Consider the following 26,204-nt stretch of genomic DNA (forward strand, 5'->3'; position numbering starts at 1 on the left):
CAAAAATGTAATTGACGTTGCGAGCACTGAGTTGGGTTGCTCGCGTACGCATCAAATTCGAAGTGTTCTGTCAACTCTCTAGCCTGTGACTGGCGTCGCTATATTCAAATGGATTTTCAAACTCCCAGAGTTGATTTAATTGAAAACGGACTTCAGTGCTCTGATTTCAACAATTTTCTTCAAATTTCCCTGTTCACTGGAAATCTTCATTACAAATGGTATGTTTATACAACACTTTTCAATTCATTTTATTAGGAACCGGCAATTTTAAGATCTGAAATAGCAGTTATGCGATGATTAAATTTTCAAAACAATCATGCGTTTCTATTATTGGCTCAATCTTAAGTCTTGTAAATCATGTGTAAATTCATTTTGCCATTAACAGAGCCAATGTCACTTTAGCTTTGTCATGATATTGAAAGTCACTTGCCATTTGGGAAATTAATGTTAATCTGGCAAAAGTTCAAAGTAGAACATTCGAAAAGATTGGAGAACAGCTGCCTGTGCTTGGCGCTCGTCGTGTTTTCAGCTGTGGCCGTACTGTTGTAGACAGCTGCAGAGCACCTTCCCAATTTCAAAAAGTGGAATTTTAAACGATATTGGAAACAAACAACACTGGGCATAAAATGAAAGAAATGATCAATAGCTTTTATCAGGCCCACTGGGAGAAATTGTCCACGTACTCAAAAGTTGGAACCATATTTTACATGTACCGATGTTCGCTCTTCCGATTGAGAGACCAGATCTAACTTTATAAGGAATGAATGCAATACTCTAACCTACCGGGCAACGCAGATCAGATCAATAAAGAGAAACCACTTTAGGACGGTGCCACTTTTGTTACTGCGCGTACGTTCTGCGCATCTCGAGACACCCGGATTTATGGGTGGTGCCTTCTAATACAGGGATATTTTTACGAAGGTTTAAAAATAAGCGGGGAAAGCAGAACTTAGCAGGTGCTCTTGGTATCCAAAAAGAAAATTTGGGATGACCGTGCATTTTTCAGAGATAGCAAAGCTTCAATTTGAAAACAAAAAATACCATACATTACTTTGCATTTTAATGCTTCTTGAAACAATTGTTGCTTTTAATTATCTCTAAAAAATGCGTGGTTACCCCCAATTTTCTTTTTAGATTTCAATAGCCCTAGCTAAGATCTGCTTTTTCTGCATAGCCATAAAACACACAAAAATACCTCTTTATTAGTAGGCACCGTCCTTAACTGGCTAGAATTTAAAATGAAAGCACAAGCATTCTTATATAAAAGCGATGATCGGTTTTGTTCATTTGGTAATTTTTCCCATCTCCCGTTTTCTTTGAAGCACTTCTCGGAGAATTATAGGAAGGACCAAGCATCATATAAAGCTTACTTTATTTCGCTGAATATACACTAGTTGGGAATATGAAAAGAACAACCGGTAGACAAAGCCAGTTCGGTGTTGCTTTTAACCTCATTAACATGATACAAAATACATTAGAGCGGTATTCAATTGAGTGTCGAAAGTACTTTCGCGTTTGGTTTGGTTTTGCATTACTACGCTCTGTTAATAAAACTCGCACCACTTTAATCAATTGGAATCCAAACCAAAACCAATCGTGTTTTGGCCGCACGCGTTTTCCCGCACTTGGCACCAGTTACATCTATTTGCTTCCAATTCTGATTGGGTCGTTGTTTTGTTTACATCTGTTGCGATTGGCCAGAGTAATTACTTTGGTTTTGGTTTTACGACATTCAATTGAAACCGCTATAATTACAGATAACATATCGGACCTAAAATACTTTTATACTTATATACGAAAACGATGAACATGAAATTGGACAACCAGATGGAATGAGCTTGCAGCTCGAATAATATATACCGTTTATTTCAAACTGAAATACCTTGAAGTAAAAACAGAAGTTACATGATACAAATACTAATTACAGACAGCATATCAGACCGAAATGGAATAATAGTCAGTCCATATAGAGAAAGCCTTGTGCGTCGCTCGATACCGCCGAAAACCCTAAACAAATCCTAAGAAAAAAATTGGAACCTGTTCCCCAACAAAATACAGGTGAGTGTTGCAGGAAAAAATGTTAGCAGGGAAATCGCACAGTGAGAAACCAGTTGAAAAGTTCGAAAGCTATGATAAGTACTTAACGAGTGACTAAACCTTATATACGCAATAGCAGTAACTACCAGTTTATTCAAACGTTTCACATAGTGCAATTTTAGCTCCCCTAAATGTAAGTACATATCTTTTTTCCAAGTATATTATATAATACTTTTCGAGTGGTAAAGTAATTTCTAAAAGCACCGAGAAGACCTTAAAACGTCTTCTAAAGATTGATGTAAAAAATATAAATACGTTGTGTAAAGTATACAAGAAGCTATTTATTTATTTGTTTATTTATTTATTTATCATAACCCAGTGACGGACTCGCGGTCTGATTGGCTACGCAAGTAATTTCGATAGACTATCAGGAAGCGCGCGCAAAAGAATGTTTCCTCTCAAACCTACCAGATAGAAAACAATTTTGCCGAGTTTAGTTGTCAAAAAGATCCTTCATCGGGTTATTTAAAACAGTTAGACCGCTCACTTAGTTTTCTATCGACTTTGACAATAGTTAGCTTGGGACGAACTATCTGGATGAAAGAAATCGAGAGCTTGTCGTCTGATTGTTAAACCCCTTTAAGCCCTAACACTGATCAGCATCAAATGTCTCCTTATTCAACCCCTGAGGACATGAGAATTGAGGATATGATCACCCAAAGTGAATTTTCTTGATATTTTAATAACTTCTCCTCAGTACTTTTATTAGAAAAGTATGTGGACAATATAGGAGAATTTGTTCTTTGATATTAGGGGTCAAAGGGTTAAATAGCAATTCCAAGCTAATGATGAAGGCAATATGTTAATATTTAATCTTACAAAAACGCTCGAGACTAAAATTGATGTTTCGTTGCAGATAACCAAGAGTCAGAGCTCGATATTTTTTTTTTTTTTGTACCAGAAATTTGACCGATTATTTTTTCAGTTTCATTAATACTGTACTTTTAATTAAAGCCTCCAAAATCTTTACTCCACTTCTGACTTCAATGTGCAGGACAAAAGTACTCTGTGCTGACGACTAAGTGAATTAACTCAAGCTCTATATCCTAACTAGTACATCTCATTCCTAAGTAACCCTAAACCTAAATTTAATCCTAACCTTTAGCCTAACGCCTAAAACCTATCCCTAGCTAAAACAACTAATGCCCATAGCTGTGTTAACTCCTAACTCCTTACTGCGCTATCTCAATATCTCCTGTTTTTAACCTCACAGTGTACGTTTGTCTTCCACCGAAGTCCGGAAATTAAGCAACTGTTTTAGCAGCCAAATAAAGAGAACTAGATTTGTGAACATTTAGAATTGACCTGGAACACCTAGAATTCTTCCTGTATTAGTTGTTATTGCTGCTTTAAGGTTAAATTAGAAACAGCTTTGATTAAAAGCAAATTAACAAGAATTCAGATGTTCCAAGGTCAACATCAATCTAACGGCGCAATTGTCACTCTGAGTTTTTTAAATCCGCAATTTGGAATTTTAGTTTTAATGCGCAAAATATTAAATTATCCGGGCACTTTTTGAAGGCTTTTTGGTAATTTTCTTATTATTAGTTCATTGACAACTACAAAAATTGTTTGCGCTTAAAAATTTGCTTAATCAGTCTATGATAAAAAGTTTGCTAGCTTCAACGGTATAAATCTAATCAGCAATAACACACTACCTTCATCATACGGTCTTTTATTAACTACATGCAAACCAAGAGTTAGTTGACCAGAAATCCATACCGGAAACACCCTTATGAATTTCTGTTTAGAAAACAATCCTACTTAAATAATAGTAATATAAAGCTGTGTTCTAGTGATGCTTTATGGTTTTTGAAAAAAGTAAAGGAAACTTTTTGCTATTCTGTAGCCTAGCCTAGTTATTTGACGTCATCATAGGCAGGTCAAATATTTTGATGGTTAAAACACCAAAAGCGAGCAGGCCCCTAAGACATCACTATAACATGGCATTAACAAGTCGGAAAGCTCTAAAACTCTTTCCGTAGTAAAATCCCCTGTCAAGTTGGAAAATTATTATCAAATATACAGAAAAATAATAACATCTACCAACATGCAGTAAAAGAGGATTTTCGAAAACTATTTTCATAAAGTCCTTTTCCGAGTACAATAATACATTGAATTCTAACGCCAGGTTCAAGTTAGTCTATTACACATCGAAAAATCTTTTACCGTTCAACTACAGTCATTTCCTTCACGTTTTGTACAATCCTATCCTAAATACAATTTTAACACTTCTGCTTTTTTGTGATTTAATTAGATTTTATTTCAACAAAATAATTTACATCTTCGCTTTACTTCCTAGAGTCTTCAAGCTGGAAAACTTGAAAAATAATATCTGCGCTTAATTAATTCGGATTGATTTCATAATCATGAATTCAGTTTTCATTAATTTCACAGTCTCAAAACTACTTTTCAGAATAAATAAACTGGAGACTCTAGAAAGGAAAGATTTTTATGGTACAATCAACATGGCCGCTTTTGCAGGCTAGCTGAAGGTCCAAATATCAAAATACGAAAAACCACTGTTAGTGACCACTCCCTTTAGGCGCTTTAACCCTTTAAACCGTGAGAGTGATCAGCACTGAATTTCTCTTTGTAATATCACTGCTTATTCAACCCCTGCGGTTATGAGAATAAAGGATATGATCACCAAAGGTGAATTTTCTTGTTTTTTTAAATAACCTCTCCACAGTACTTTATAATAAAAGTAAGAGGACAAGATAGGAGAATTTGCTCTTTGATATTAGAAGAAACCTAGGATCAAATCAATTTAAGCCAATTTGATTAAAAAAAATGAAATAAGTAAGATTGGCCATGCATGCAAATCAGCCTAAGAATCGATTTACTAGTGTAAAATTACTGATTTCGATTTCCTGGAGTATTAAAAGTGCATTGACCACGAGTACCTTAAGGGAATGGCGAGGGAAAGCCGTGTACAGCTTTCTGTGTTGAGCACGACTACGAGGGACTAAAAGTCATATTAAATGTAAAATTATGACAACCATTATTATGATGACCTCATGATGAAAATGAGTAATGCTCCCTCAAAGTAATTACATTTTAAGTTCCCATTTATGTTAAGAATTGCAAGTTTACCAGTCATTATACAATTTAGCTTATGGTGAACAGCCGTTAGTACAAAATGGCCTTATCTAGTATAAAAGTACATGAACACATGAATATGGTTTTAATAAGGCCTTTCTGTACCACGTCACCCAGTCACAAGATGTGAACCCCCTCCTCCCCCCCCCCCCCCCCGTATAAAGTGGTCGATCAAATTTGTACTGAAATTTTAAAGAGCTGCATTACCCATGTGACTTGATCTGAGGGAAACGTTACCTTGAGGGATAGGATCACATGACTGTAAGGAAATGAAAATTAATTAGTGAACTCATGTACATAAAAACCTACGATATGACTGTTAAGAGCAGCTAGGACCAACGAAGGTTAAGTTACGTTAAGTATGATGATCTCATGTTCATACACAGCCTACGATATTGGGAGGGGGCTGGTTAGGAGGAATTTTCTTGAGGTACTGGTAGTCTGGTGCACAAATTTAAATTTCTATAGTTTTTTATGTAACTTATAATAGTTATGCGTTCAATGTTATCTTGTAGAAAGGCAATAAATGTATGCATTTGGCCATAATGAATCTTTCATTTGTGAAATATTTTACGATTTGAAAAATACAGCGAGTTCAATACGACCTTCAGTACAGAGAGAAAAGTGAGGTTGTATGCAATGTTTCTGGTAGGTACGGTAACTGACGAGTAATTTTGCTATGCTACACCCTAATCCATTCTTCTTTCTTTAATAATGCATTTTAAATTTCAACCAAAAGCTCTAATGCGTGCATTTCTAATAATCTAAGTAGTAATTTCAATATTCCTTTACTCCCAGAAACGTCTTGCTTTTAAGAGTACAAAAACAACTTCGTGTCCTTTACTTATTGAAAACCTGAAAATGCCAATTGAACATAAAAAACGCTCTGTAGTAGCTATACCCGAATGACCACACTTAGGGTTCATGCAACTCCGAAACCTAGCTGTTCGAGATTTAACTGGGCTTGTCTCTGGGAGAAAAAGAGTTATAATGATAATTATTAAACTAAATATAACTAATAAAGTCCGTGATTAATATTCCCTTCACCTTGGATAACCTTCCCATACGTGGCCTCTTGCATGGACGTTTCGGAGACATCTTGATTCGCCAGTCAGATTCGTCATTCTTGGTGATATGATAGCCTTTTCCTATCAAATGTTCATCTCTGGGAGGATTTCTTGCTGTAGTCATAAGTGTAACATCCGGGACAAGCCTGATAATTTAAAATAAGCGTAATTTAACAGGGGCAGCACTAGCTTATTTTGTTGGCCGTGGTTTGCTATATTTTTGGCGTAAAACGTGAGTTGGGTGTTGTCTCCCCTTTGAATTGAAACTTGAAGTGATTGAGGGTCAAGATTTTTCATCATCATCATCATCATCATCATCATCATCATCATCATCATCATCATCATCATCATCATCATCATCATTATTATTATGAATGAAGCGAAAATTTAGTTTTTATTTTGCTGTGAAACGTGAAACCAAAGACCAAATTGCTGTAAAAGATGATGAACGAAAATTATGTGAAATGATTGCAATTTGACGTGGAGCCTACCCTCATAATATCGGTGTGTAGCGAGTGGAATTATCTCTCTACTAAGGTATTGAAAACTTGAGTTAAATCTCCAAGCATGAAGTATACTTAGAACTAACTTCGTTGAACAATTAAATACCTTGAAAGGAAATATAAGTTGTGGCGGTCATTCCTACGGTTATTTTAAAAAACCTCACCTCCTTCTGCAAGTTGCCTTGCTTGAGATAATTGGCACTGTGGCCATGCACATCATCTGATTTATCTGAAACAAGTTTGAAAGCATTAAAATTTTACAGATGAATGAAACATTTCAGTATCGCCCACTTTCTACGTAGTGGAGGGTAACGGGAAGGTATTCTACCTTACCGTATTAAAATATCAAGACAATTCACCTTGCGTGATCATATCATTAATTCTTATGACATCAGGGGTTGAATAGGCATTGATATTACAAGGTGAAATTTGATGTTGATCACTGTTAGGGCTTAAAGGGTTAAACGACGGAACATCAATTTTCGTGGTTATCATGTCTGAAACAGATTAAACGTTTTTTCAAAAGAAAAAATAAGGGCATCTATACCTAATTATAATTTTGATTAAAATCAATTGTAACCATTGGGAATTTAAACAAGAAGTTCCGCTATAAAAGGGCAAGCCCCTCCTTCATTTCACACCTTTGTGGGTGTGAGATGCAAATTTAGACGCTGCTCAGTCGTGACAAGTTGTTGACTCAAGCGTCCTCTAAAAAATATGACTCAAAATTTTATAATATCGCCACAGCAATATAAGATATCAAGTTCTATTTTGTTTAACGAGGGTTATTCTGAAAACGAAGCCAATTTTATCGGTAAAAGCTGATGAAAAATGCACATGTTGTTTGTCAGTTGTTTTCGTTCTGATGGTTGATTGACAACTGAAGGTGAGAATGGCCTGGCCAGGCCCCTTCATACCGGAAATTCCTGTTTAAAGCTTTCATTGCATTATTTACAACGAGGGACATCTGCATACCTTGAATAAGGGCTGCTGTATTAGTGTGGGGCCTTTTAACATCCTCTCTTGTCGAATGTGGTATTAATTAGGTTTTGTCAGTTAGCAACTAATACTGAAAACAAATAACAAGATAACAGTAAGACAAATTCACTGAGGGTGCATGAGGCTGGATGCTATTATTCTGGGCATAGTTAATTGAGTGACTGGTTATGAAACCTTGCCATGTTCAAAGTTGATAATAATGGTGTTGCAATTTAGGTCGGAAGGGCCGCGACCGTGCACAATCCATTGTTTCACACTACAGCTTAATATTTTAACAGGAACGTTTCTATTAGCCAGTTGCTCCAACACATTTCAAAATCTATTGTGGTCTGTGCACGGTCAAGGCCAAAAAATGTTAACAAAAACATATAACAAAGAAACTTGTTTGCCTTCATAACCATTCTTCTAGATTAACTTTGTTCTGGGTAATTTGTTGTGAAAGTCAGTCAGACTGCCGTCGATGTTTTCATTGTATGTGGTAGGAGCTTACCTTGGATCGGAAAGTAATGCGGGTAGATGGAAATCAGAGTGATAAGGGAATATGATGTCCACGCACACCATCTGATGAATCTGAAACTGAAACCAGACACATTGTGCAGTAAACAAAACAAAAAAAGTACAGATGAAAAGCGTTCAAAGTGTAGAGTGCACACAAAATGTTGAGCTCATTGCGAAATGTTGGATAAAATTTCACGGTTGTTTGGTAGTGCAGATACGATAATCTTCTTTGAATACTGTCAGCTTTCACCACAGTGAAGACGTGTTTTGAGCCGCTGCAAGATTTCGCCATTTTGAAACGAGATATGAAACAAACAGAGTGTTTTATGCATTTTTGTCTCGAAAAACTATCAATTTCAGAGTGTTATACACTCGATAGCAAAAACGTTGACACCTAAAAGCATAAACCATGAACGATGAGACCCAACGGATTTGTGGGTAGTGTTTAAAAATTGGCCCTTGTTGGCCAACTTGACACTTAAAGGAAAGTTTGGACAGTTTCCATCATTCACCACGTGCAACTAATTTTGGTTATCAACCGTCGCACGAGAATAGAATATTATGCAAATAAATTTAGTACACATACCTTTAAAGCCTTTGGGTCTCATCGTTCACGGTTAATGCATTTTAGGTGTCAACGTTTTAGCAATCGAGTGTATTTGAAAGATGGTGAGAAAAAGCACATTTCGGAGGTGCGGGTTTTTTCGAGAAATTCTACTTGGGAAAGACGCTAACAGCATATCAATATCGGGATTCATTTTTAGTTGTTGATAACATAATTACCTCCAGGAGATAAAAGCTGCCTCAAAGGTCACTACAAATATTAGAGCTATCAACGTCCTCTCTCGCTGAATGAAGTGTCTTGGGAACTGAAAGTAAGCGTCAAACAACAAGTGAACAAGGAATTAAAAATGTATGTCCCTAGTCACGTTGTTCTGGACAATGAATTGTTTTATGCCAGAAAAGGAGAGGGCTGTACTCGGCTCATGATCAACCCTAAAGTTGTGTTATGTTTTGAGTTCGTGGATGCAGCGTTGACATGTAGAAGTAAAACAAAAAGCTATGGTAAGGCGATTTTTTTAAAAGTTAAGTAGAATTAGATCGTGGTTCCTTCTTTGAGTACTGGAGCACACATGAAGTTGAAAATAGTGAAGGTCAAAAACTGGTCTGAAGACCTACGACAATTTTTGTTTTCGTTGCTAAAGCCTTTCACCAATCTCTTATTATCAATATTAAATTAGACATTTATCTACAAATTCCCTAACCTTTCCTCAGTGGACGCCAGTGTCTTATCCAGACATGTTGATTGGTTACTGAATACGAGGCACCTTTCGACTGCATTTCAAATCTTCACTTGTCAGGTACATTCTAAGCCACTCTGCTGCACCAAGACAGCTATGCTCGTCTGACTTTTCCCACCAACAAATAAGGGAGGACTGCGTCTGCTGAAAAGGCTAGCAGAGCCCGTCTTCTGTTGCTAAAGCAGCAAAACTACTAACTTTTGGACCAGGTTAAGGACGAGGAAGCGACTGAAAAATACCACTCAACACAGAAGAATGATAGTAACTTTGAAAAGAAAAATAATACAAGCCTGAAAATTGATCTTCGTGAATAATTTAAGGGGCTATTAAGCTGATCCAATTTACAAAGCATTTTCGTCATTCAACAGGTAGAAGATAGCTTTTGAGGCCATATGAAACATTTTATGTGAAGTATTTTCAACTCAATGGTTTCCATCTGTGCTATTGGCATGTACTGCTTCATCAACTTCACAGCTCAGCTGTAAGCAAAAAACTACCATCGTCAAATATTCCACTATTCCTCTCCTAGTGGCCTGCCAACCAAACCGAAAGAAAGCTGTTTACGAACAAAGACATCGTCAGAGTACCGCTCCTTATTAAAAGCGTTTAAAGCCTTAGCTCCTTGTTCTGTTTTGGTTGACATCTGCTTCTTTCTGACCGATTAATTAGCTACTTACACATTTCTTGCTTCAAGACAGTTAAGCCACGAACGATGCTGTTCTAGCTTGTGGACATTTTTTCCTCTGATGTCATCCTACATAATTCTTATCCTGATGATGATGATGATGATGATGATGATGATAATGATGACGATGATAGCTTAAACCTAATGAGACAAACTCACAAGACACAAAAGTGAAACAGAGTTTAACAAAGCCTTCATGGTCTTGGCTTTAAATCCTCTTCAAGGCGCAAATGTCACTCCTAGCTCTTCAGATAATATACTCAATGCAAAATAAATTGCATAGTTAAGTTCGCTTTCACTTATTTTTCAAAGGTCAATGGGTTGGAATCCCATTCAGCGCCGTGATCGTGCTCTGCGCTCTGTTGGTCGTCTAAATTGTTGACCTAACTTAAGGTAAATTGCACGAGTCATAGCAAGTATGAAGAGGTCACTGAGTTTGAATAACACTCAGGCTGCTTATCGTACACTGATTACTAATTGGTCTAGGGTCTGGAGCCAATGTAAAAACGGCGGATTTTTTTAGTTCTTGTACTTACAGTCTGTTCTCAAGTTCAAAGCACCTCTAGGTAGTGCATCTATAGATATTCCGTCGTGGAACCTGCCTACCCATCATTGGAGCTCTGCAATCACTTGGAACTGAAAGGCGAGCGAATATCATGTACTGTTAGAATGAAGAACAAGATAGAAAACAACGCTTACCTGTTATATAACTTTCATGAGTCTGTTTCTGACAAAAGATGTGCGTCTGCTTCCATCTCTGTTGAATTATTCGCCTTTAGAGCAGCCAGGTTTCGCTCCTCTTGAATCTTCAATGGCTGTCCATCCGTCGTATCAAAAAGCGCTGATCATGCGAAGAAAAAAAAGCCGGCGTGTATATATTCCGTGTAATTTGCCGCCAGCTCTATGCCACTCCGGCGTCATCCATTGTATTGGTGTAATCTTCGCGCTGCATCTCTTCAAACTCTATGTTGACCAAAAAAAGGGGAAAAAAGCGCATCCATTGAAAGGTGGCGATTATAAAAAGAGCTGAAACTAAAATGTTAGTTTGATGAAACCACACAAGACGCGATTAAGACACACACAGATAACTTTCCATCTCAGATAACTTTATTAGAAGTAAATTTGAATGACAAAGTGTTGCTGTTTTAGTGTAATTTATGTTCTTACTTTAAAGTTCCTGAATAAGACATACAAAATAGACACCCGTACGACGCAATTCAAACAGGTTTTCATTTTTCATAATTTTATTTTCAGCATAACTAAGAAATTACAAACGTATCACTTTCGTCCAATATTGCCAGGCGTGCGATGTTGAGCGATGAAAATCGTTGGATGCGTCGGTGAAGAGCCAAGGAAAAAATGTGAAGCGGATTCGAAGCCATCGATGTCCACGAAAAAAGTTTTCCCATGAAAAAAATATCGGCCCTGCAATAGACTCGCTAGGTTAGTATTTCTCTGAAACAACATCTTGGCCAAAATAAGACGTGAAGCGGTTTCCAAGCCATCGTTGTCGACGAAAAAAGTTTTCCCATGAAAAAAATATCGGCCCTGCAATAGACTCGCTAGGTTAGTATTTTCCCTGAAATAAAATTGTGCCGTTAGTATTGTTTGTTTAGCTTAAGTTACAATAAAGACACAAGACACAGTTTTGTTTGTTGAGATTTATTTATAACAAATCTCTTTAATTAAATGTACACATTAAGTTAGCCGGAATATCGAAAAAAATATCGGTCTTGAAAAAGAATCGCTAGGTTAGTATTTCCCTGAAATAAAATTATGGCATTAGTATTTTTTGTTTAGCTTATGTTAAAATAAAGACACAAGACACAGTTTTGTTCGTTGAGATTTATTTATATGAAATCTCCTAAATTACACATTAAGTTAGCCGGATTATCGAAGAATTCGATGAGGAAAAGCGCTCCTACATGAAAAATTTGGTGTCCAGGGAAACCAAAGAGAGTTCCTGTGGTCTTAAAACCTGACACTCCGAGTGGAACACCCTAGGGTCCCCCAGACAGTACGCAGGGATGTTTTAAAGCCTGCTATCAAGACATTGTCGATAGCAAGACTCAGTCATTCCTGCATTCTGAACTATGCACCGGAACGAATGTCGAAATTAGTTCGGCTGAAGATGTATCGAAGGAACGTCGAATCGAAGCGAAAAAAATCGGAATTCGAATCGAAAGCCGGAACGATCGTTTTATGCTTAGCTCTAAAAGATAACACTAATCCCAAATCGTTGCTTTCTCTTTTGACGTTATTCCGATGTACCTATAGCGTTTCTCAAACGAAGCATGACTAGAAAATGAACGTTTGACGCAATGATCCGGGATTGCTGTTATCTTCCAGCGTGATACAACTTCGTTGTTGTATCACGCAGTTATTCCCACATACCTTGTGCCAATAGAACCCTACCAACTTGGCTTTCACCCATCAGGACGTTGCTCCATGCTACTCCATGTTGATGGCAGGCTCAGAATCGAAGTAAAAGACGATCGGACATTGCATGCTTGAAGTGTTGGTTGGTTAACCAGTCGACGAGATCTTACCTGGAATTTGGTGCCGGCCGGCCAATTGCACGTTTTCACAACTGCGTCATTGATCTCTAATTAGCCTAATGTTTTTGTTCAGTTTAGCATAGTGATCAGCACTGGTGAATTACTAAATTGCGCTAAAATGATAAAGCAAAGCGGCAAACTTCGAATCTCTAGAAGCCTTAGCCAATTGACGCCATTGCGAGAACGTGCAATATCATATTACTTGTATACAGCTGCTTTAACGGTGGCTGTTAGACATTAACTTCAATGAAGGAGCGAACGCGCATCTGCAATTATTAAAAACTGGATCATTGCTTATTCGAGCGGTTTGATTGGCTTAGCGGCCATGGTATATGAGCCATTATACCATGGCCGAGAAATAGAGACCATTTAATTGCATGTCTAATTTTTCTTGCAAAGCGAAATCAGCAAATCTAGCAATATTTCATGATTGCTTTTAATAAAATAATTATTCCACTTGCGCTTGTTGGATATGAGATGATTATAACCAACTCGGCGTTACGCGCCTTGTTGGCTATCTATCATCTCACATCCAGCAAGCGTGAGTGGAATAATTGTTAAACATAATCGTGTAATAACGATCGGAAAACAAGGAATCTAAGTAGTTAGATATTTGGGTGTATGAGCCCACTTTCAAAATATTCGCAAAATTCATACCTGATTCAACAATGACTCCTGCAACGCAGACGTCAAAAACGTAAATCCTCGGTTTTTGAAAAACCTAAATTTTTATCCTCGGTTTCTCAAAAACCTAAAAACATAAATCCTCGGTTTTTCAAAACTCCTGCAACGGAGACGCTAAATTTAGGTTTTTCATAAATGACACCAAACTCACAAACAATCATCGATTAAATCCAACCAACTCATCAATCGCTGATTTGAATGATGAATACAATATTTTTGAACACCAATTTGGATAAAAAAATAATCATTATGGTTGTTGTGTGACTGGATGCCGTTACTGTCACGCGTGACGTTGTGTGACTTGTCACGAAAATGGACAAAACCCTGAACGTGGGGTGCTCGGTTGGCTGTTTACTTGCCTGGCCCCAGCCAGGTCTTTTTCCCGCCGCTGACAAGGCGGCTGTCCCTTTCCCAGTTTACCTCTGGGACCGAGGTTGAGTCCTGGGACGAACTCTGAGCACCCCGCTGTAAACCAGTAGGGCCTGAGCGGGCTCACCCTGGAGGTACCGTCTACTGGAAGACATCCCACACTACTCAGTAATTCACCATCTGCACAAGCCGTTAAACAGGTTTCAGTCAGGGGCCAGCTGACACCACCCTAAAGCTTCACCAGAGTTTGTGAACTAATATAACAATGGCCCGATTACCTATATAATATATATATTTAGCCAAGCCTAAAAGCGGAGCTCCAATTTTTTTCATAACATTTATAGAAATCTGCTTATCGTATGAACGTAGTAACCTTACCAGTTCCTCATCCTTTCTGCAGTTATATCTACTTTTAGTGCATAGGCAGCAAACTGCCCATAAACAATGACAATGTAATACAGGGGGCACAATTATTTAAGCGCTGATTTGTCGCAATCTCGTCCCCAGAGCCCCCGCGCGTGGGAACCAAGATTGCTAGTACCCAGATTCTTCGTACACACGCGCGAACTTCAATTTCATAAACAAAATATGGCGGACGATTTGGAGAATTTAGTTGTCTTGCTTTGTTCTAGAGATTTGGATAAAAATAGCTGTGTTTAGACGTCTTCCTGCCTTAGGATGGTGCATCTAATCAGCGTGGTGGATCAAGGAGCTTTTTAAGCGCTAGGAAACTTAGGAGAAGTTTTCAAATTTGGAGGCGATCGAAGTTTTCCTTAAGTCGCCTCATCTTATTTTTCCTGCGTGACTGTGTGAAAAATGTTCCGTTCTACAGCAGATCAGTTGGGTTGAAGGAAAATTTTTAGTGTGATAAATGTCAAAAGTAGAAGGGGTTTTCCTGTGTCGGCGAAAGGCAAAAGGTCCGACGGCTCTGTCAATCTAGTAGGTAAGGACTAACTTCAAATATTTGTCAGGTTATGTATGGATGCACACGCACCTTTGTACTAGGGGGAGCAATTTTCTAAAAGAAACCTTTGATGTTTAATCAAGATAATGTTAAAATTGCAAGTTAATACGGACAATAGTAGGCCAGTGTCGTTATATGAATTCATGTGGTCGGCTATATTACATAATATGCACAATACTAAGAGATCGTTTCAAAATGCGGACCAATTAAAAAACGAGTCATTAATCATGGGGATTTTCAAAATATTTTAAATTTCATCGTTTTCTGGTCAAATTGAGTGATTTTTTTTGTTGATGTTTAGGTTCTGTTTGAGGGAGATGCACATTGGAGAATGTTTGAATACAGGATAAATATTTCAAGTCAAATGACACAAAGCTATTTTTCTATTTTCTTTGAAATACTGCACTTGTAGCTGATTAATTCAATAAATTAGATTAAAAAGCTCATTTTAAAAATTTCTGTTTTTCCCAGGTTGATAGCCATTCTTGTACACATAGAGTTGTTTATTTTGGTTTTTGTAGAATCTCAAAACTAGGTGCTCAGTTCCACCAGCCTTTGATATTGATTTACTAGAGAGTCAAGATGTCTTTTTGCGAGGGAATAATCCAGACAATAGGAGGATTTGTTTAAGCGAAAAAAAAAATTTAGGGGTTAGGTGCACTTTAACTTAATCTACGTCTACATGTAAGAATGCAGTGTAATTTTCCCAATTTAAGAGTACAGACAATAAAAATGACATCAGATGTAACGCGCACACTTTCTCAACGAAAAAAATAGCCAATTCCACTCATACTTTTTCCATGTTATTGTAAAAAATAAATCGACGGCAGTTTTCTATGGTCTATACTCTTATAGACCATAAAATGTCCAAAACTTAGCAGCGAGACCACTCACCTGCGGCTCGTGGTTCCACTTGAGTTTTAAACATTTTGTGACGTCATTTTATGGTCTATAAGAGTATAGACCATAGAAAACTGCCGTCGATTTGTTAATTAGAGAGTGCATATTTTGTTGACCTCAATCCTAGGTTCTCCCTCCTTTACCAAGTTGGTGATGATATCATCTGCCCCTAAAAATTCTGCAGGGGGTGCCAGATTCAATTGTCCCAAGATCCTTTCATTCATGGCAATCAAGTTGGTTGTCCCATACAATCTCGACTCCAATCTGTGTAAGGAGTACGTTCTTTCTATGTAATTGTTGAGCGCAATAAATTTCGTAAGTCTAATAATTTATTCAACAGGAAAAAAATGTTTTTGCAGTCCCTAGCCATTTGCTACCTGGTTTTTAAAGTAAGCAAATTGTTTGACATGGAATCAAATAACACTTGGGTAATTAAATCCTCAACTGTCCCTGTCAAAATCTTTACCAAAAAAACCCATCAGGCAGTTATGGGGTCAGTTATCCCCAGCAGTTTTTTTAACAGGTTGCTACATGAGAGTTCACTCAAGGAGTAAAGTAAAGAAATAACACAACAATTAAGGGATAATGAAATTTTGTGCTGTGCAGTACTGATTATACAACTGGGAAATCAGATAATAATTATCTCTGGAGTGTAAATTTCTGTGTGGGAAGGAAACCACTTAAATTTCCCATTGCCCTAGTGAGTACATTTGGTCCATCAGTGATCAAAATCCTGGGGTAATGGGTTTGAATCCTGCCAAAGTCAAAGAGTTTTACTTTACCTTGCATGGACCACATTTCCTTACTGAGGTAATACTGAGAAGAAAATTAAGGGGCTTTCTTCACCACAAAAATTTCCCCTGCAGATTTCATTCTCTGGTTTCTCAATTTAAGTACAGGCCTTGCTTCAACCTATTAACCTTTTGTCTTTACATGCAAAATCCCAATTGAAGAAGTCATTAGACTGCTAAACATTACACCGCTGCAGCCTCAAACATCACTCCAGCTTCTGGATAGCACCTCATCTGAGAAGTCCCATTCATTTTTACACAGCAAGATTAACCTACCATGTATCATTTAATAAGCATTCTGCAAAAATATTTCTTACTTTACTTTTCATCATCTGGTTTTTCCGAGAAAAAAAATGGAAGGTACAAGCATGCTTAAAGAGAGTTGAGTGTGCATATAATAGTCCTCTTCTGAATTCACAAAATGATGTACAGCTAATATTTTGCTTAAAATATTGCAAATTAAAAGCATTTTATTACTTCATTCTTCAAAACAATCAGTGGTTTAAACTGTTCTTATATACAGCTGTAAATAAAGAAGATTTTACATAAACCCAGCGGACAGAATGGAAAAAGAAAATAATATTAGTGTTTTTCCTTATGTTACTGAAAAAGATGTATACCAGACTAGGTGATAAGGTTTAGAAAACTGTACCACTGGTCACTGATGTATTTATACATATGGGGGCCTATGATTATTTATAAAATTCTCCCTTTCATATTTTGGAAGCCCCCCCCCCCCCCCCACCCGATGATGTTCTAAAATAAAAATTTTTTTCCTGCCCCCCCCCCCCACGTCATGAGCTATCCTGCAAACCATGGTAAAATACATGCCCCAGCTCCCCCCCCCCCCCCTCTATCACCCTTTTTAACTTAAAACCTCCTCTAAAATGGAAAATACAAGCATTTTCTGGAGTCTTAACATTTAATGACATTTGCATTATAATTACCGGTAACTAATAAATTTCACTTTAAAAAATCCTTTACTAAAAATTAAAATGATAAAAAGGCTGATATTCACTGCATAGAGAATGCAGTGGTTTTATGTCATAAACCACATTTATATAAATAGCTGTTGATTGCTTTGCCAAGGAATCATTCTAATATTCCATGCACAATAGTTATATTGTTCTAGCCCTCTACCTTCTTTTTCAAAAAAAAAATGTTCAGTCATCATACAAATTAATTGTAACTGTACAATCTCTTTAACATACCAATAGATTGTCTTTAAAAATCAATTTTTCTGGAGAAGAAATACAATTGCAGCCATTTTTAAATGTGATCTATATCACAAATAATGTTGGTAAGATAATGTTGTTTGATAAAGTCAGGTTCCAAGATACCGAAATGTCCAGAATTTGGAGACTCTGATTACCTCATCAGGATACATCGAGCACATGAAGACAGTGGCCAGGGGGAATCTGAAAGAACTAATTCTGCAGTTGGAGATGCTAGCCATTATCGATAGCAGTTCTATAAACTGGGAATATAATTTTTCAAGACAAATCAGACAGAGAAATTTAGAAGATAGCTGTGACTAGCTGAGTATGAAAATCCCGAAGATAAAGAATAGAGGGAAATGCATGGAGGGTTGGTCATGACAGCATTGCGCATTGAAGATGTACCTGTTCTGTCAGATTACATTTAAGGGCATTTGTAACAGAGAGGGAGGAGGCATTTTTTTTTTTCAACTCTACCCAGCTAATCATAATTTCATGAAGGGATAAGAAAGTTCAGCGAAAAACATGTCCCAGGCTATAATTATTTTTCTTGAATTTGTTACCATAAAATAAATGATCACCATGATGTCTGAGAGTTATACATGGAATTTGTCAAAGATAGTCCTACAAGGTTAAGAAATAGCAGCAGTGCGCTTCATGCAAAAATTGGTTGGCTGGCTCCATGATGAGCAGAAAATTATTCCTCACCCTTTCCCGGCTGAAGAAAAAATAATTAAGGTACAAATTAAAGTGTCTTTGAATCTCTGGCTACTTCTTTAGACGAAACAGCACAACCAGTTGATTACTTTATGCCTAGAGCGCAAATAAAAAAATTATTCAATGAAGGAAAGCTAAACACAGTGAAGGAAATTACAGACTTTTCTTCTATAGTGTACCTTTGTGGCTTCTGAGGAGCTAGTTAAATTATACCTAGACCATTTAAATCATCTCCATTTCTCCAAAGATTTGCAAAATCAAGCAACCATCGAGAACTGACGAAACCGAGAACAAGGATTACAATAAAAATATTGGAGAGAGTTACTACTATTGACTGCAGGGTTAAAATCTCTTTATGGTTTTGAACTTGACATTCACTTGAAATCTGATTTATCTGATCATCAAAGTGATGGAGACGACACTGTTGCTGTGGGTGAAACATGGTGCAGTGAAAGTGAGGGGATGTTTAGTGAGAGTGAGTGATGATAGCGAGAGTGAACTTGACCATCCCCGGCAAAGAAAAGGTGCAGCACTAGATGTGAACGGAGTGCCACACGCTTTGCGTTAAATATTATTGGTGAATTGCTTAACCCTAGATAGTATAGAAAAGTGCTTAGACCTTAATAATATTTTTTGTTGCTTAACCGGCAGGGGTATTTTGCTGAATGCTGAATGTTGCATTTTATGCTACCTATGACAGTTTAGTATTAAAGGGGAAGTATCACGAAAATTTGATGTAATTTCAAAACCGAAAAATGTCTGTCTGACAACAGAAACAAAAAAATTGGTGACTAGGTTTGCTATAAATTATCACCCCAGTGCAAGAAAACTGTTGATTAGTGCCTCTGGCCAGGGACAGAGTAGGTTGCAATGGATTGAAACTTCAAAAATATTGAGCTTATGTTTTTCAAGTTCTCGTATTTTTGTTTCCAAAATGTGCTAGGACAAATCATGAGTCATTCCTGTCAAGAATTGAATTGATTTTTCTCCTCTCATTGTTTTAGAATTATTTTGTAGTAAAGTGAAGGTCTTATTTCACCATTTTTAACAAAAGAGGTCAATTAAATCCCATGGTACTTCCCCTTTAAGCAACAAATGAAGTTATTTAGGTCTAAGCACTTCTCTTTTAACTGTCTAGGGTTAAACACTGGTTATACAGACATTTATAGCTTTAAGTTGTTGTTATGGCAGCCATTCCATGAAAGGACTTCTATGAATTCGGCATTCAGCATTCTGCAAAATACCCCTGCCGCTTCAAAATCAAACTTTAAATTATAGTCGGCTTTATGTGAATACATATACTACCTGTTATACAACGTAGTGAGGTATCCTTTTGAAGCCAAAAACCCATTTCAGTAAAAGAGGCATTCTAAGCTACATGATTAGGCGAGTGGGGGTCCAAAATCAAGTATCAAAATATTACATGTATGTACACTGAAGGTAAATATTCAGGACGGGTACTTCCTCCTATAGCTTCCTATTGATATATGTTTTTTTCTGTTGTTATTATTCTTTTTCAAGGCGAACTTGTGTTATATATAGCAATCAGTACAGAAATAAACTAAACAACGATCTTTAAAAAATTTGCACAAACAAGCGAATAAATATAATAATACTCACAAATCTAAATCTTTGCCCTTATATCCTATTCTTTTAAGTATTTGTGTTTGTTCTCTGTAAAGATTGCCACAAATAAATGTTAAAATAGAAATATATGCGAGAAAAAACTTGTCAGTAGTTTTCACAGTGTATTGCAAGACGTTTGTTAGACTAACTATATTTTTACCTGAGAATCAAATTTTCTTAAATGCAGCAAAACCGGATGAGATAAGAAAATAAACCTCCGAGGGAAATAACAAACATGGACCAAAAAATGAGCACAAGAGACTGCTCTGGCGTTAGCAGTAGCTTTTACAAAAGTTAAACAATTTGCAGTGTCAACACTTTGCAAAACAGCAAATTAAAGTTCTGTCAACAAAATCACATAAAATAACATACTCGCCTCTTTGGAGATCGATAACAAGTCCTTTTATTCCATTTCTGATTTTTCGTTCGTTTTACAACGTTGAATAAGCGAAAAGTTTCACTTCAAGGGGAAAAATGCAACGTTTCGTCGCGTCGATCGGATCAGAGTAAAATCATTTCTCTTTGGCCGCTGTTTATGTTATCCCGCCTCTAAAAGAGTCCATGTTTCCCCCGCCGCTAGTTGCCCTGCTCTTTTTCCCGCTGTTGAAAAGCAAAATTGGAGGAGATTAGAAAATAAAACTCTAAGGAAAAAAAATTTAAAAAAGCCCGAAAAAAGGGGGAAAAAGACTGCTCTAAAACTAGCAGTATTTAAAAGCTAAACTGCGTGTCAGACAGTGCAGGAAATCAATATCTTGCAAACCGGCAAAGATTTGTCAACAAAATCACATGGATATACTCGCCTCTTCTGAGAATAACCAGTCCATTTATTTCACTGCTGATTTTTTCGTTCGTTTTACAACGCTAAGTGAGCGAAACATTCCACTTTAAGAGGAAAAATCCAACGTTTTGTCAAGCCGGATTGGAGTAAAATGAGTTCACTTCAAGTTTCGGTTGCTGTTACTCCCACCGGCCGCGAGTCGTATTTATACTCTTTCTCCCGCTGTTGGAAGGCAAAATTTGGAGTAGATTAGAAAATAAAACTCCAAGGGAAATAATGAACATGGACCGAAAAAAGTGAGCTCAAAAGAATCCTGGGAAGTAAGCACTATTTAGCAGTAAACGGCGTGTCAACACTGCAAAACAACAAGTTCTTGCAAGACAGCAAACAAGCAAAGTTTTGTCAACAAAATAACATGAATATACTCGCCTCTTCTGAGAATAACCAGTCCTTTTATTCTAATTCCTGATTTTCCATTCGTTTTACAACATCAAGTGAGCGAAACGTTTCACTTCAAGAGGAAAAATTCAACGATTCGTCGCGCTGGGTCGGAGTAAGATGGTTCCACTTCAAAGTTCTGATGATGTGTAAGTCGATTTGTTTCTCCCGCCGCTAATCGTCTTGCTGTTTCTCCCGCTGTCGGCTACATAACTTGACTTTGTATTTTGTTGTCTTCAAAATGTCTTTGTGTATTTCTTAAAAGCAACTTCCCGCCATAGTTAGTAGAGGAAGACGCTAACCAAACAATGGTCGCGGCACGATTGCAGCACAGCTTCACACAATCTGAGTTTTCCTGTGGTACTAACTAATTGTGGTTGTTTCGCCCCAAAGTCGACTCGCCCGAAAGCGTTTCGCCAGAATAGAACTTGCGTCGATTCGCACGACGAAATACACCGTATTCACAAATACCATATGGATTTCATAATTAGTTCAAAGTTTTCACTTCGCGGTAAAATTTCCCGCTGACAAAAATAAATCAATTAAATAATATTTATTACAAGTCGACATGCAGCTATTTGTCTTGAAATCATAATCAATCATCTTGTAGGTAAATCCCTAACATCTCGGAGAAACTCGGCACCTCAACGTAAGGACCTCTTTTAGTTTGTTTGAACAATTTTTACTGATTTTACATCCCTCGTTTTATCGTGTAGGCCTTATAGTTATTTATTCTAATGTAAGTTTTCCATTTTATTATTTAAAACATCGCTCTAATCGACGTGAGTCCGGGCGATATACCGTCGGGCGAATAGACTTTCGGGCGAGACAACCGCTGCGCTGCGTACGTCGTACGGACGGTCGCATGGACGGACACAAGTGACGTCATAACCAAACCAAATTTTCTCGCATTCACGGGTTACCAAATTCTCTTAGCTATGGGGCTCCGCTGCGCGCGCCTGCGGCGCGCGCGAGAGCTCCGCTATTACACTCAGTTCTGAAATTTTTACACTTGTGGTACTATTTTTCTGTATATTGCGTAATATTGCTTGATTTGGATTAACACGCATGCGCTTTCATGCACATAACCCAAAGCGGACTGGACACTAGTTTGTTAACACACGTGTCGGCCATTTTGTTGCCATTTTGCGAAGTCATGTTTATGGCTCCTGTTTTGGGATTTTTGAACATTTATTTCTCCACTTTCATCGTTCTGATGTTTGTAGACGCTTTTTGAGGTAAGAATATCATTTATCTTGCACACAACAATAGATTTTTTTATTGAATCGACTCGCTATCGAATACTCGTGAAACCGTGAAATGATTTTACACATCGATCCACATCGACCAAATCCTTGATTGGGATCCAAGAATTGAATTCATCACTGTATCCTTTCCACTTTACCAAAGCTTGTTTCTTCTTGTAATCTCTCCTGATAACTTTATCGATTCTGAATATCTCCTGATTAGCTTTCAATAATTCTGGTTCATAAAAACTTCCTTTAATTTCTTCATTATTGAGATCTTTCAGTTTATATGTGATCGGATTCGTGTATTGTATTTTATCGATAATGAAGACCTCTTCTGACCAGTTTTCTGTATAACCTCGATCAAACAACTTTCTTTTATACTTTGATATTCTAACCTTTTCACCGACTTTAAATTTTGGCAAAGATGATAATTGCTTCAAATTGCCAAATAGATTGAAGTAAACAGTTCCTACATTCTTTTTCTTAGATGCTTCTGTCGGTGTCATTTTTATTGAACTGTGTTTAGTGTTATTATACTGCTTCAATATTTTAGGCAAAATATCCAGATACATTGTATTGCCTTGAGCAGTGAATCGTTTCCACATTTTATTTTTAATCGTTCGATTCCAGCGCTCAACAACTGATGACTTCTCTTCATTTTCAGTCGAATACAGTGTAATGTTATGTTTTTTGAGCAAGTCTTTGAAATGTTTGTTGTAGAACTCTGAGCCTTTATCAGTCCACAGATACTTTGGTTTTTGACCCTCTTTGAATATGCTTTGAAATGCTTTCGTTATGGTCTCACCTTTTTTATCTTTTAATGGAACAATCCAGCCGTATTTACTAAAAACATCTATAGTCGTGAGAAGATACCTATTACCTTTATTCCATTTACTGAATTGTTGCATTTCAACAAGGTCAGCAGCCCATATTTCATCAATATTATTTACAATAACACGCCGCCGAGTAAAGTTACGCCGTATGGGTTTATGCAGGTCATTAGCTAATTTTTCTTGCCAGTTTTCCTCTTTACCCGACGGCTTTTGACGTTTTTTGGAACCCCAAGACCCAGTTTCTGTTTTGTATTTATTGCATTTCTTGCCAACCAATGTCCCCATTGTCGTTCGGAATATGGAACAGCATCCAATGACTTTACCATCTTTTTGTCAGCTTTCAATTTACATTTTTTGTCATCTTTGCAGACTGAATAATCAACATCATGTTGCATGGCTATTGCATCTGTTTTGCCTGTTGGTTTATCGTATATTTCCAATATTTGCCCTGTTTTGGGGTTATATTTGACTTGATTTTCCAAATCATTGTATGGGCCAGTGTATTTATGACCAGGTAATACCCACCCAGCTTTGGGTTTTGGAAGCTTACCAATCATTTTGTGTATATCAATTGAACCACCGCTTTTGGGTCGTCCTTTGATTCCCTTTTCATATTCATCCCAATTTGGTGGGTGCCAACCAATTGAATCATAGCTTGAGCATTTCGGTGTGTTGTGAAATTTGCTTCCAATTTTTACCATGCTTTCACATGGATAATTTTTGTATTTTTCTAATGTATTTTTCCCAGCCTTGCCAGACCAAAATTGACTCGACAATATGCCAGTATCTGTACTGAAAGCACTTTTGGCAATGTCTCCAGATTTGTATCTATCAAAGACTTCCTTTGTTGATGGAATTAATGTTCCAACAACATCCATCGACTTCGATGCAACCTTACCTGGTGTGCCAAATTGTTCTAAAATTGTATCTAAATTACCACCATCAAGTTCTTTTCGGTCAGTTTTGTACCTTTTTTTTGGCCTTACTTTGGTTGATAATTTATCAAACATCTCTGATCCAGTCTTTTGAACAAAAGGTGTTGCTTTAGAGATAGCATAATCAATAGCTTTTTTCTGCAATTTAGGGTTTCTAAGTGCTTCAGACCCATAATATCGACCCATTTCAACTGCTTTTTTTCCCATCCATGGTAATGCATGTTGAATTAACATATCAGCACCAGTTGATGCTAAAGTATCCATTATGCCCCCCCCTTCAGAGGGGCTATTTAGTTTCCCTGTTTTTTAACAAATTTGGTTTTAGTTATACCACATTCAGCACAGGTACAGAAGAACATAAGCCGACCATTTTTGGCTTGCTTGTAACCTGAAGGCTGAACACATTCAGTTTCTTTCTTTTGTTTAACACAATATGATTTGACCATTTTATATCACTATATTAGATTAATTATCATCAGAGTCAGACTCAGAATCTGTTACCAATGTACACCATAAACATAATTTTCCTGAAAATTCTGTGTATTCATCACACTCTTCACAATATCTTATATCAACCATTATACAAACTAATTAGATAATTTTTTAAAATATTGGATTATAAAATTATGATTGACACTTTGATTGTTCATGTCAAAATGTGCATTGTGGATTGTTTTCAATATACTTGTACCCTTTTGTCTCTCAAATAAATAATACAAACACCAATAGCCACATAATACTGAATCTCTTTCCTGGATTTCATCACCTGAATACATTAATCGTTTGCCACTTGTTGACATGAATTGCATAATTTCTTTTGGCATAATTAACCCAAAACTATCAAAATATTCTACATATTTGTCTCCGTTTCGATACGCAACCCAATGTGTACCTGGTCCAATCTGTGAATCCAGGTTAATGATACCAACTTCATCTTTTTTCATCTTTTGTGGTAGATTATCTCTGCTGTAAATGCCTCTAAAGTGTTTTATTTTGAGTTTTTTGACCCAATCAATGAGTTCAAAGTTACTGAGTGGTTTATTTATGAATTTCACAGAATGTCTCCGATTAATGGAATCCCCTTGAATGGACTGTTTTTGCCTAACAACAGACCTTTTCCTTTTTTGTTTTTTTTTTCCCTTTACCATACTGATCCCATGTACCGAAAAATGGAGGCGGTCTATAATTAACTGGTAGGACCAAACCACCATCTTTTTTGGTTGTGTTTGGAACAAAAACTGGGACCGATCTTCTGGATCTACTTCTATCCACCTGCAAGCCTTTACCCATTAATGCATTCAAAACCATTGGAATGCCAATTGAAGCCAGTAAAGTACCCAAAAAACCTCCTGATTGTGCCTTAGTTGGTTTAATTACAATCTGTCCACCAGTATGTATTGCATTGACAATTTGCTTCTTTTGTGCTTCAGTGAGCCAATCTTTGTATTTTATTAATTGATCAATTTTATTTTGAGGAATTAGGAAACCACCAACTTGTCCTCTACCAAATATTTTATTGACTCCCACATTTGCAAGCCCAGAAAGTGCTCCAGTAACTAATGGTCCAACTGCTTTTGCTGCCATTGGTAGTAATTTTGTGCCAATTTTGAATAATGATGACCAAAGACTGCCTCCTTGTTGTACAGCTTTTCGTATCTGTGTTTTGCTTATTTTAATATCTGCTCCAGTTTTGTTTTGCATTGCCTTTTTCAGCCTATTTATTTGTGTTTTGGTTAACATCAGCTGATCCGGTCCAGTTAATTCAGAATTTGATAATCTTATTGTTATTGCTGAATTGTTTTTTAATGCTTTTGCTAGTCTATCTTTTTGCCCAATTGATAGGTTTACTCCATGTGAATGATAAGTTGTCATATCTTTTATATAACTAACGT

The 26,204-nt window shown here is 37.0% G+C and overlaps 2 long non-coding RNA genes across 2 annotated transcripts in view; one reads left to right on the forward strand and one right to left on the reverse strand.

Moving 5' to 3' along the window:
- The window catches only part of LOC146466299 (uncharacterized), a 246,582-nt gene that overhangs the window by 114,194 nt on the left and 106,184 nt on the right, over window positions 1-26,204 (forward strand). The window lies entirely within an intron of this gene.
- LOC146466308 (uncharacterized) lies at window positions 17,380-21,948 on the reverse strand. Its single transcript, XR_014868059.1, has 3 exons — window positions 21,286-21,948; window positions 20,879-21,078; window positions 17,380-20,678 (listed from the first exon to the last, which is right to left on the reverse strand). It is a non-coding gene; the product is annotated as an uncharacterized LOC146466308 (long non-coding RNA).

The sequence above is a fragment of the Pavona decussata genome, unplaced genomic scaffold (assembly GCF_977016875.1).
Source record: "Pavona decussata unplaced genomic scaffold, jaPavDecu1.1 SCAFFOLD_145, whole genome shotgun sequence".
Taxonomy (NCBI): Eukaryota; Metazoa; Cnidaria; class Anthozoa; order Scleractinia; family Agariciidae; genus Pavona; species Pavona decussata.